The sequence below is a fragment of the Alligator sinensis genome, unplaced genomic scaffold, assembly GCF_000455745.1.
Source record: "Alligator sinensis unplaced genomic scaffold, ASM45574v1 scaffold858_1, whole genome shotgun sequence".
NCBI lineage: Eukaryota > Metazoa > Chordata > Crocodylia > Alligatoridae > Alligator > Alligator sinensis.
This window is the reverse complement of record NW_005842079.1, coordinates 694174-705327: the sequence shown is the minus strand read 5'-3', so window position 1 is coordinate 705327 and position 11154 is coordinate 694174. Positions and strand designations below refer to the sequence as shown.

The 11154-nt window shown below is 51.9% G+C and overlaps 1 protein-coding gene across 9 annotated transcripts in view; it reads right to left on the bottom strand.

The window, feature by feature from the left end:
• The window catches only part of SEMA3B (semaphorin 3B), a 93120-nt gene that overhangs the window by 31545 nt on the left and 50421 nt on the right, over nt 1-11154 (bottom strand). Inside the window, exon 1 of one of the 9 annotated variants that reach the window (XM_025204382.1) lies at nt 4760-4846. The exons of 7 other annotated variants lie outside the window; for them this stretch is intronic. The gene's annotated coding sequence lies outside the window, so the exon portion shown is untranslated. Of the gene's footprint in view, nt 1-775; nt 932-4759; nt 4847-11154 lie in introns of those variants that run through there. One more of the 9 variants, XM_025204380.1, reaches the window with a different exon arrangement.

Here is an 11154-nt window from a genome sequence, read left to right as displayed (position 1 = left end):
TGGGCAGGCCCCCCCAGCTCCCACTCTTGCCCCACAGACATAACAGCACGCAGCTGAGGCTAGCTGTTTACACGGGGCCCAATCCTGTTTGGGACTTGGGTTCACATTTAAGCTTTGTTTACAGATTTCAGTGTCACTTTCCAGGCTCTGAAGTACAAGAAAATACCACTATATCCAGGGTCTTGGGGCACCCTCTGCTGGTCCCCCCACAGCTGATAATCAGACAGCCCTTCCTCACAGCGGCCATGCATAAACCAGCCAACAAAAGCGGCTGCATTCCAAGCGGAGGGGACAGACAAAGACAAAGACAAAGTGGGGAAAGGAATGCTGCCTTCAGCCTCCCAGGGAGGGAGCGCAGCCCAAGGCCGTGGAGAATGCTGGGCGGCCAAGCCCCCAGGCAGCACCCCAGAGAGGATACAGCAGCTGGACTGGAAAAATGACACCCCTTGGAGGACAGGAGGAAGGTGTGAATCAGGGGAGAAAGACCCCTCCTTCCCTCTCCATCCTGATGCCACTACATTCCCTCCCCACTAAAAGAGAAACTCCACCAACTGTTTGCAATCTAGGGCTTATGACACACTGGGGTGCAGTTTCAATGCCATCCAAGGGAGGGCAGCGTGCAGACTTTCACCATTCCAGTATCTGAGGCCAGAGTTGCAGGCTGTTCCCTGTTTAAAGTTAAACCTGTAGTGTCTTATATCACACCCCTGGCTTGCAGATCTCTCTCCCCCAAAAACAGAGCAATTCCCACAAGCTCATGCATGCCACAACTCACCCCAGGGTGGAAGGGTGCAGGTAAGTGACGCAGGGAACCAGATGTGCTTTAAGGCTTGATTCTTCTAGAACCACTGGGTGGGACTCAGGGTTTGCTCCCCTGCGTGAGGCTCACGCTGCCTCCCAAGTTCATGTCTGCTGGGCTGCCTTGGCCCTGATGCAGAACTGACCCTTTTAAGGCGAGTGCGAGCAGCGGCTGAGCACGAAGAGCTGATATGCCTCTATGCAGCAGGGCTTAACACAATAATGTGAGCGGCTGCCAGCTGTGCTCAGCCACATCCCCACAACTGAACTGAGGGGGAGGGAGAAGGACCAAAAGAGTCCAATCCTATCTGGCAGCACATAAAGACAGGGACACAATGCTTGTGACAGAGAAGGCCATGGACTGACAGTGGCACACAAGTGGTAAAGAGCAGCATGCTCTCCTCTCTCTTAGAGGGGATGTTCTCAAGGGGGCACAAGGGGCAGTGAAGGGATTCAGGTAGAGCAGAGGGAACAAGGCAGGGGCCTGACCCATGTTAATCACTAAGTCAGCCAGCCACAGAACACCCTCTGATGTCAGTGGAGCTTGAATGCCACCTCCCACACTTGACACCTTCCAGAGTAGGCTTTAGGCCAGCAGTTCTTAACCTTTTTAAAACTTGAAGCACCCCTTGATAGACTCAAGACACCACTCAGAAAAGGTCAGCTTTGTTTTCACTTGGGTTTTGAGTGCAGAAAGATAAAATAGCATTTTTCTGTTGCAAAGGACTCAGAAAGACCACAATAACTCAGTATGTTTTTTAACATTGTGGATTCCTATTTGAAATCTCTGGGTTTATACTGTGAATTAGGTTTGCACACCTAACAGTCCTAACAACACATGGCAACCCATGGCATGGCAATCCAGGGTGCTTTAGGCACTCCACATTTCTCAACCCTACAAAGCCCTATTCCACCCTATATAGCCATGCTGCAGCAGGGCAGTACAATAACATGGGGAGGGTGAATCAGGGCTGCCTTGTCACCTTGATTGATTAACACTGCATTTGGGCAGCAGCGCTAGTGCTAAGCCTGGGGAATGCCAGCATGCTTTCTGAAGCCTCTTGGAGAGCATCAAGACATGCAGCTGTAAATCAAATGGACGAGTCTGCTCCTCTCCAGCTTGAGAGCAGCTTCTCCTTACAAGAAGTGAGCAGCCAGGCATCACTGTTACAAAGCAGTTACCACAGTCAATATTTGTTTTACAGTGGCATCAAAGCCCCTTTGTGGTTCCAGTCTAAGACAGTGCCTGGGAAGGAGAAAGTGCTTTGACTAGGGATATCCAGCACATCAATGGCAGAGGCAAGGACACAACCAGGCCTCCTAACTCCCTGACTGATGCTCTGTCCACCAAACGCCTCCCATGACTACATCTGCCTGGGGGCCTCCTGCAGTTGCAACCCATCTCCGAAGCCAGCAAGCAGCTTCCCTCCATCCAGATGCAATCAGGCCCTCCCATGCCAAGACTCAGACCTCCAGCAAAGGAAGCCCTCCAAGCCCATTAGCACAGAGAGCCGAGTCAGTGTCCGTTTCCCCAGAATCCCATGCAGTTGTGGTGTCTGTCCAGATCTCCTATGGCTCCATGGAGGTGCAGAGGCTCCCAGATGGGCAGCTTCCTCCAGGCTGCTCAGGGCTACTTGATTTCAAGGGCTGTTTCTCACCAAGATGGGAGAAAGGGAAATTCCTAAATACAAGAACTTAATTAAGGCAGAGGCAAGTGTGAAGTCCAATTAATATTCCCTCTCACCTCCTAAGCCTGTACCAGCAAAGCTCTACACCTTGGAACCCCTGTAACAAGCATGAAGCTGTTTGAGTACAAACAACACAGGTGTAGCACCAACCCTGACCAGGCCAGCTCTGGGTACCTCAGTGTCTCTTTGTCCAGGACAGTTCACACAGCCTGGCTCAGCTACCATGTCTCTGCCCTCAGACTAAATAATTATCACAGCAAAAAAAAAGTCCACCACTTCCAGGAACCCAAAACAAACACACAGGACTTCCCACCCTGAGCCTCAGAACTGGAGCTGGCCTCTCCTTCCCAAGAGTCCATCATCTCCTCTCAGCCCAGGACCTGCTCTCTATAAGAAGCCCCATAACTCCTAAAGCATCTCTCCACCTAGGAAGGCTGGATTTAGCCATGTGACCTGACTATCAGGTATTTGTTCATTGTCCTCGTGGAGAGGTGAGCTAACTTTGTCACAGATAGGACCAAACCCATTATCCCTTAAAGGGTCAGTCCTTATGGTGAAAAGAGAGCTAGGATGAGCTCTGTCTGCCTCCATCAACAAGTTGTACCCTGACACATAGATATACTGGGCAAATTGTTTTAGTTGAAACTTTTCTTCTTGGAAAAAAAAGCAAATCCAGCACCAGGCATTTGAATCCTGGTCACTTTTGCCAAACTGGCCATTCTAAAAAAAGGAAGCAAGATTCAAAGGAACAGAAACCTATGGATTTTCCAATTCTAACATACTTTCTTTCAGTTTCCTGTGAACATATTCTGAGAAATATTTAGCAATGTCAAAAATATCCCTGCTTGAAATCAAAGCAAAATGTTGTGTCTTGGGTCAAACAAAATGTTTCACTTGATATAAAACTTGTCAGCTTTTCAATTTGCCGAAAAATTTCATTTGGCTTCATCCAGAACAAATGGGTTTGGTTTTTGTTTTGAATAATTGAAAAATTATCCCCTTCTCTCCTAGCTCTAACGTGCATGATGCTTGCTAGCTCCCTCCTGCAAAAAAAGGCAGTAGCTTTGATGTCTACATAGGTTTCATATACATTCATTGTATCAACAATCTATGTTGTTCACTAAGTCCAGAGCACAAATGATTCTGACACCTATCAATCCCATGGTTAAGGGCCTGTTGCTGGTCACCACTTAGGCAAGTATCTGATAGCTTGGTGACCTCTAATGGATCTGTACCACTTACTGCAAAAAGGAGTCCAGGCTGAGCTTTATGACTACTGACCAGGCCCTGCACTGAGCTGCATGACTTCCCTATGAGGGACTGTCATCCTCAATTTACGATTGGGGAAACTGAGGCACAGAGCACTGAACAATATGTCAAAGGGGACAGTGGGAGTCTGCAGTGGAGCTGTGAACTGAACTGTCATCTCTTCTGTCCTAAGCTACTGTCCCATCTGCTAGTACAGGCTTTGTCTTGTACAGAGCCTGGTAGAAGCAACAACAGTTTGGCCATAGGCCCCTTTAAAGGAGACAGCATGTTCTCCAGTTGTCCTAGAAGCAGACTGGGGTTCAGACATTCCCCCCACCACAGGGTGGGACTGGCGCTACCTGGAGCAGCACATGCCCCCTGGTATGCCAGTACACCTGTGGTGGCTGGGGCGTTTGAGGTACTGGCAAATTTCAGCCCATTCCTTCCTCCTCTCCACTCATGCACACAGGGAATGTAGCTGCCCCTCAAAGGCTGCCCTGCTGTCTGTTCTGCTATCCATGGTGATGATGACAGACCTGACTTATGCTCCTTTACTCCTGTGCAGGATGGACTGGTCAGTTTGCAGATGGCCGCTACTAGCTCTCCTCTGCACTAGGCTGAGGTCCCATGCCAGCAGCCTGGCTGGGCTTCCCAGGACACTGGCACAACAGCCAGAGGACAGCTCTGCAGCAAGGCATGTGGGGTTACATCCCACGTGCTCTTGAACAAATAGAGGCCACCAACACTAGCCTAGGAAGCCCCACTGCCAAACTCCAATGCTTTGGGTCTCCAGCCCCAGCCTCCCAGTGCCACCCACCACCACTGACTGTGCATTTTAAGTCCCCCCTCCTACCCCTCACCCAACCTTGGTGCCCAATTCGTGGCTGATTAATCTGCAACAGCCCCAGCTGGGAAGTCCAGGCTTTTTAGCTCATGCTCTAAGCAATTATGATCCACAACATACAAGGATGGCTACTAGCATGCCCAGCCTCCAGGCTCCCTAGACCAAATGACCGTCCGTGTACCTATTTACTGATGGGTCAGCTAGGCTCAGGTCTGGCATAACTCTAGAGAAGGGCTCCAACTCAGCCCCTGGAGCCGTGGGAAGATATCTTCACTTCTCTACCACCAATTTCTGGGGGGAGGTAGAAGGGAAGGAAAGGAGAGATCACAAAATAACTCCTGACATAAGCAAGTATCTGCTCAAGGAATCTGCTCATTCCAGGAAAACCAGCTTTCTTCAGGGAGCCCCCACACCACAGATGACGCAGCACAGGGAGGAGCTGCATTTGCTGGAGGGAAAGAACTAATGTCTCTGCCACCGTCAGTCAGATGCACTGTGACCCAGGCAGTGAGGTGCAGTGAGATCCAGGCCACTGGCTGTCCAGGCCCAGCTCTATTCCTAGCCTCTCACTGCATTTCCCTGTGTAAGTTACTTCCTTTCTCTGTGCCTCAGTTTGCTCCATGGGGGATAGGCCCCTCCCTATGGATGAGAGGGGCTGTGGGATCTTAGCATGAGTAACTGGTGCCTCTTGAATCTGGGGGGGCACCTGCAGAAGCCGCCTATGGTGTCGGCCCTGTCAGGGGGGGCACTAGCTCTACCGACAGCATCAGTGTCGGCCGTTGGGGGGACTGCCGGTCCCATCACGGGGGGCACGTGAACCCCCGTGCACCCCCTACCAGTCGCCTATGGATCTTAGGGTGTAAACATGTTTAGAACGATTATGGGATTGGTGCTCCCAGGACAATATGTTCCTGCCTGCTCTTGCAGTCAGTCTGTCTGTTTCCACCTGCTGTCTTTTGTTTTAATCTTAACTGGTGAACTGGTTGGAGCAGGGACTGGCCTTTTGTTTCATGTCTGCACAGCACCTAACACAATAGGACTCTGGCCTGTGACTGGGGCTCTGAGGCACTGGTGAAACACAACTCATCCTATGTGGATGCTCTTCAGCAAGGCCTGCTCTCCACTTGTCATGTCATTCCAGTTCAATATGGTCCCACAGCCTCGATCATCTAGAGGATGCAATTTAAAAACAGATGGACCTCCTTCAACTTCTTCTTCATACATGCAAACTAAGGTCAGGGTGACATCAGTGCGTGCAAAGGAGAGCTGAATTTGGCCCATGCATGAGGCTAGGGTTGCCAAGCCTCTCCCTCCCCAACCAGAGTTGATGCAAAGCATTCCCTTTTGCAGTATCACTTTGAGTCCCATGGACCCAGCTGGGTGTTTCCCCACCTCGCTTTGCAACAGGGGCATGGAGGACAGTGGATGGCATCAGAGCCTGTCTTGTGCAACTGCTTCCTTGAACCATTCGTGAGTAAGTGATGTCAGTTTCCCAAAGCCATTATGGAGCCATCAGGAAAGCCCCTTGCAACACAGGAGATTTTCTGGAAAGTGCTCTGGGAGCTACATGTCACCTACGGGAATCTGCACCAGCTGGGGTATGAGAGAGAGAGCTGCCAGCCCCAAAAGTGAAAGGATTGGTTCTGGATTCCTGCACTGCCTGCAATAGCTCTGGGGACAATCTCCAGGAAGGGTGAAGAAGCACCTTGCTGCTGAGCACTGTAGGAAGCCCTTAGCTAGCCAGAAGCCCCCAGCCTAGATCCCTATACCCCTGGGGGGCATTCCTCTCCCCCCTTGCAGCACCAGGGCCCTGGCCACACCTGATGTGTGGGTACCCCCTCTAATCAGACATCCCGCACAGGGCTCTGCAGAAGGCAGCTGTGCTCCTGTAAGGAGGGGCTCTTTTGTAGGGTGCAATTTACTGGCTGGGGAGGCCTGGCAGGTCCCCAATTGATATGCACTTGCCAGAGGGAAAGCAGGAGAGAGTCGGGAGCCAGGACTCCTGGGTTGTTCTGTTCCCAACTTCTGCTAGGTGACTATAGTCTAGCAGGCAGAGCAGCAGACTAGGGGTCTGGACTCCTGGATTTTGATATTTTAGCCCCTGGACTGATGCCAGAGATGGCAGAACCCACTAACGCAGCACTCCCTTTTGGTGGCGTATGGTGAATGGAAACCCAACTACATTCGGTAACACACAAATCCTATGATCTCAGCTTGGGGAGGGGGGTCTTTTTCAGCTCCCCCCCTGCAGAGCAAAAACTCCCATTTGTAGCGCATCCATGCACAGTCCTATGTGTGCCCAGCACAGAGGATTAAGCATCACTACATTGGAGCTTTGGAGCCTGATGAGAGAAATACTCTGGTCTTTGCTGAGGAAGGAAACCTATAATCTGTGCCTGTCTCAGAGACAGCAGTGACTCACTGGGACACAGGTGCCCATTACAGTCCACATGGAAATCTATTCCCACAGCACCCACCTTTAGAGTCCCGGACGAAATGGAACCAGCTCCTAGCTTGGAGCTGTGGTTATTCCAGCCACAAGGGAGGCCAAGACTCACTCAGTGAACACTTGGACTGGCCTCCAAATTCTGCCATGGCTTCTCCCAGCTCTTACACAGCAGCTTGCAAGTTACCAAAGACCCAAGAGATTCCCCATCCTCAAGCCAGCTCTGACACCCATTTTCTGATACCGTTTCCTGTAGGTGAGGGACAGGGAGTTTTTTACTCCCAGTCAGGTCAGATGCTTGGAGCAGCCTAGATCAGACCCACAGCACCAAACCACTTTTATACCAGAGCTGGGAGTTAACCCTTGATTCCAAGAAGGGTCCATCAGCTAATCAGAGCAGTCCCTCAGCTTGTGCCTCCAAATCATGGCTTGCCTTACAACTGAATCCCAAACTTCTTGTCTTCTAGCCTGGCATGTCTTTGAGGCAATGCAGGTGGGCCGTGCTCGCTTATATAGCTGTCTGGTTCATTAGGGCTTCTTCTGGCTGTGCTATCAAAATGCACATTTTTAATAATGCTATGCTGTTAGGAGTGGGGTGAGGGGTGTGGATGTCCCCTCTCCTAGTCTCCATCCAGTGTCTGGGGCTCACAAGGCTGGTCTACTCCTTCATGCCATGCCCAGGGCACTTCCTGCCTACCCAATCCTGTTCCATGTGTGCCCACTCACAGAAATGAGGCCTCAGAACAGCCCTGAGCCCACCCCAATAACCAGGCCTGAAGCAAAGTGAGGCCATGCTTGGAGCCACTCCAAGGCAATCTCCTTTCCAAGAGCTGGCACCTCAAGGGCTCCTGGGCATGCATGGAGGTAGTGTGGCCAAGCTGATGGGTTCCCTCCTTGCAGCCAGGTACAACAAAGCCTGGCGGTAGGCCCCTAAACAAAGAGAGCAGCCATGGATCAGGTTGCTGGGAGAGGATTTAGGTGAGCACAGCAGAGATCAGCCTTATTGAACAGCTTCACTCACCATCTGCAACATGTTACAACAACACTGTAATGACATTCCCAGACGAGGACAAGCTGCAGAGGCAGTATGGGGGAGGGAGGAGGCAGGGGTGTAGAGAAGAGGGAGTGAAGACAGAAATATCATGAAGAAGCAGACTGGGTCTGCTGTGGCAGCATGGGAAGTCATAGCCCACCCACCCACCTCCCAGCTATGCTATGGCATCCTGGAGCCTGGGACTCCCGTGTGTGCATGGGACAAAGGGCCAGGAACTCTGTGGGTATAAATCATCTTGGTTCTCTCAACATCATGGCAATGCTGATTTATATCAGCCAAGGATCTGGCCTATAGAACCACATTTAACCCATGGAATCAGGACATGGTCATGAGAAATCTTAGTGCCCCAGTGATGACTACTCTCACTGGCCATATGTTTTCAGAGGCCAGCACCCCATGCACAGATACCAGCTGACACACCTCCCATGTTTCTCTGCACAGGTGGTGTTCAACTCCCTTGCCTTGGGCAGGCTCCAGTGCTCCAGGGATGGAGAGCCCAGGACAGGTCATCCCAGTAACCCTAACCCCTGTCCTGTGCCCACTGCATCCTCCTGCCACAAGGCTACGAGCTTCTCAGCACATCATCACAGGGGCAGAGGCACTGTGCAGAGAAGCACAGGAGATGTGTCAGGAGGTGTCCATGCATAGGGTGCTGCCTGTGAGTGTGACCAGCAGTACGTCTAGAATACACATGTTCTGCCCCTGAAGGACGCTCACTGCTCCTTCTCTGATAAACCCTGAGGCAAGGTAGGAGTGCATTGGTGAACGTCCTCTTGTCCGGACTAATGACCAACCACCCCAAATGAAACCCAAGGGCCCTTCTGTGAGTGTCCCAGCTAAATCACATGACAGCTTTGCCTCCCTCAGTATGTTTCATTCAGAAAAGTTTTTCAACAAACAAATAAATAAAATTCCCCCCTCTTGCATAGTGATTCTCCCTAGAGACAGATACATTTTGACCATGGGTGATTTATGGAAACCTTGATTAGACAAATAGACAGACAGACAGACAGATTGAAAGAAACACTTTGTATGCATTCAGTACCAAAGGTTGTAGAGAAATGCAAGCTCCTATTATTGACTGATCATAACAGCTAGCTTTATCATCAGGCAGAGAATGCCCATTCATGGTGTGGACAGACATTGACACTGACATTGGTTTGTGCACTGATGTTAATTACAACCGAACAGGACCAGACAGAGGTGCCACTCAGATACTGGCAGCTGGAACTGCACCTCACTAAGTTAGCCTTTAGCAAATTACTACTTTTGAATGGATGCAGGCAGAGGACACCCAAGCTGATGTAATTTACCAGTCATTAAATTTAACCGGTATAGCTTTACACTCCTGAATCTTGCAGAATAGGTTTCTACTGGATTGAGCAATGTCATCCCAGCACAGTGATTAACAGAAAAGTAGGGCTGGAAGGGACCTCTGGAGGTCATCAAACTAACCTCCTGCCTGAGGCAGAATCATCCCCATCAAAACCATCCCATACAAATCCACTGTCTAACACAGGGCTGCTCAGCCTCATGCCCATGGGCCAAATGCAGCCTTAGGAGCCTTCGCACTCTCTCCCTCCTGCCAAATCCTCAAACCCCATTCCCTGTGCCACTGGATGGAGGCAAACTATGCCCTCTTCCCCCATGGGGCCAGGCCACATCCCTGCTTCTGGTCCCCCACTTCTGAATCAGAGCCAAGCCATACCCCCTTCCCTCCGCATGGGGCTGGGTCAAGCTCCTATCTCCTGCCAGGCTGCATTGGAGCCAGCCTCCCCCCTGCACTCCATGTGGCCAGACAGTGCCCGGGTGCTGGATTGGGAGCACTGGCTGGAGCCAGCCTGTGAGTAAACCGGGCACTGTCAATCTGGCCCAGCCGGCAAAAAGTTTGGGTAAGACTGGTCCAACCTATCACTAAAACTGTCAAAACTGCTGCATAACTACAAGGCACAGCACCCTACCTAACCTTCCACACGTAAAGCAGGGAGGGGCACAGTGGTGGTCAGTGTTATTAAAATGCAATCAAGAGGGCCATGCCCTATGCTACAGGGAAGGCACTGCCCATCCACTACTAGATTACCCCTGTGTAAACAGTCTGTCTGTACATGTTCTCCAGCACCCATAGCCATGCAGAGCACTTATCTAGCCAGCTTTGGATATTAGTTCTCTCAGATTTACAAAGGAATAAGTCATCTCATGCTCCTGGCCGTGACATTTGAAGCTCCTAGGTTTCTGAGAGGGCAGTGGGAGGCCCCAGCATGATCCTACAGCAGTCCATGGCCCTTTAGCTGCCCCAGGACAGCCTCCTGCTCCTGTTGCCACCCCCAGCCCTGGCCTGGGAGACACATGCTGTCCCTTTAAAAGCTAACTCCAAAGCAGCAGCACTGCCAAGGATAGTGAGCAATGCCAGAGGAACGGCAACACACTTTAAAGGCTGTAAAAGTTTATTACATAGATCGGGTGACAGGCAAAACAGAAGTCAGCTGGTAAGGCAATAACCCTGCCCACTCACCCTCCATCCCCGCAAAGAGGGCGAAGGAGCCTGAAGGAACACAGGCAGCCTGGGCAGTGCTGGGCCAGCCCTGTGGCAGCCCCAGAAGTTTCCACACATGTCCTTGTGTGTTACAGGCCCCCAACACTTTAACACGGGCCTGACCCTGAGCTGCCTGGTCAGGGAAGGGGGATCATACAGCAAGGGGCAGAGGGCTGGTGCTGACTCTGTGCCCGCCCAGGGCTGGAGGCTGTGCGCTGTGTGCACCCACGTGGCGCCTGCCCGCATGCCCCCGGCTCTGCCCAGCAAAACCGCTGTCACTGTCCCCAGCCCACAGCTCAAGACCAGTGTAAAGGCCAAGCCCCCGGCCCCGCAGGGCTGCCACCCGAGTCATGCCCAGGGTGCTGGGTCCGCGCCTGCTAGAAGGGTGCCAGGGCCCTGGGACATGCAAGGTGCTGGGGGAGCAACTCGGCCCCGGCCCCGGCCCCGTGTGCATCCGCGCGCCGGGGGAGCCCGGCGGCCCCGACGTGCCCCGCCGCTCCCCACGCGCAGGGAAAGGGAGGTTGGGACGGGGCAGCCGCGGCG